Raw genomic sequence first — 1,807 nt, 5'->3', positions numbered from 1 at the left:
TTGTTACGCCCTGCTGTCTTCTTGGCTGACAATTTTTTTAGTAATGTGGATTGATGGACGAAAGGTGTTATCTTGAATTCCCTCTCCTTGTTTTTCGCTGTTGCAGCACAGTTTAGATGGATAACATAAATGTGGCCGCACATATAGGACCTGAGCCGGGAGTAAAACCCATCCGAGAAAATCTGTGGTGCCCCAGCGTAACCGCTCCTGTATTCGACTCGTGTCGAGAGGCTTGCTTTTCATCTCGGTATGGCCGTGCTTATAACGGCAGTCATTGTTCAGAGCTGGGACGGCAGACTGTCGTAGCAGATGGCTGTGTGTGTTAAATTATGTTCGTCTAGAGCGCTCGACGTCTGTCGATCCCAAATGGTCTATGTCAATCCAGCCAAATAGCTGCTGCAGAGTTCTCGCCTTCCCCAACCAAGCAACAATTAAATACAATGTATATCTCAGTGACCATTTCTCTGGCTACAAGGCTAGCTCTGTCTCGAATTTCTTTACATCAATGATAGCGTTGTCATATAGAATGCAGTACGACGATAATACTCACGAGTATAGTTGCATGCATTTCATTGATTGTCTCCCCCCCCCCCCCCCCCCCAATTGATCTCTCTCTCTCTTTCTCGGCCCTGACTCTTGGGAGCCTGGGCGCTTGTGGCTGCGCACTAGCCAACGTGCGGAAGGGCAATCTGAAACTGCGCATCGCAGCCTGACAGCAAACACACTGTTTCCAACTTATGTAATCTTTTAACTTGCTTATTTTGGTGAAAGCAAACGTCACTTTATTTAGCCATTCTTCGTAATGAGACAAAACGTGTAATAAGTCGTGTATCTGTATTCAAACTGCCTTTCAATAAAAACAGCCTCACCACCCTCTTTTTGTGTGTGCATGTGACAACAAGATATTCACAGCATGCAGTTGCAGGCAGGCTTCCTCGCACGCTTCTTCACCACTGCCATTACATTTGTACAGCCATTGTTGCCACTATGGCGCCCACTTCACATTTAGTCGCATAATTTTGACCCATTGCCAATTATAACTACTTTCATCCCCCCCCCCCCCCCCTCCCATCCACCGTAACTAAAGGGTAGGTCATCGCGACTGTATACCGTGTGCTGTTCAGAACGAGACGGCAGAGGGTATACCTATAGAGTCATGATACAACTAAGAACTCCGGCACAGTCTGTCCCCTCGAATAAAATTTATCATCTCTTGGAGAATAAAGCTCACTAGAAAACGCTGAACAGTACTATAAAATGTACCGCATCAGAAGAGAGCTTGCAGCGCAAAGTGACTGCATGCGTGCACATACTCTATGGTATCGTTCAAAGGCTGCTCAACTACTACAATTCACTGCAACACAGCTATATTCCTGTAGAATCACCGGGACGATCTCCGTGTTGCACACTAACGTCAGTTTAGTCATTTTCACGGCCACAAACGCATCAATGAGGTACACCTCTTTAGTGCTCATTCAATACCATCGATGTCAAATCTCGGTCAAAACAAGGGCTGCGCTTAGTTCAGGTCTCCGGTTTAGATTATCCTGCGATATACCACTCACACATTTTTCACTTACAGTGTCTTCGGCAAGCGAATTCACTTAGAAGCGCGAGGCATGGTACCGTAATGCTATCCAGCTTTCACAGAGGTGTGTACTCTTAAGCAACACATTATGACCTCCCATTTATCCCATGAATCCACATTACATGTGCTTAATTAGAGCAAGGATTTCGTCTAGACCTTTTTATACAATAGAATTATCATTAACATATCAATTTGGTTAGAGTGCTGTTAATTGACTAC

This window comes from Amblyomma maculatum, chromosome 11 (genome assembly GCF_055883805.1).
Source record: "Amblyomma maculatum isolate TAMU_Amacu chromosome 11, ASM5588380v1, whole genome shotgun sequence".
Lineage (NCBI taxonomy): Eukaryota > Metazoa > Arthropoda > Arachnida > Ixodida > Ixodidae > Amblyomma > Amblyomma maculatum.
The sequence above is the reverse complement of the archived record's forward strand: the minus strand, read 5'-3'. Positions refer to the sequence as shown.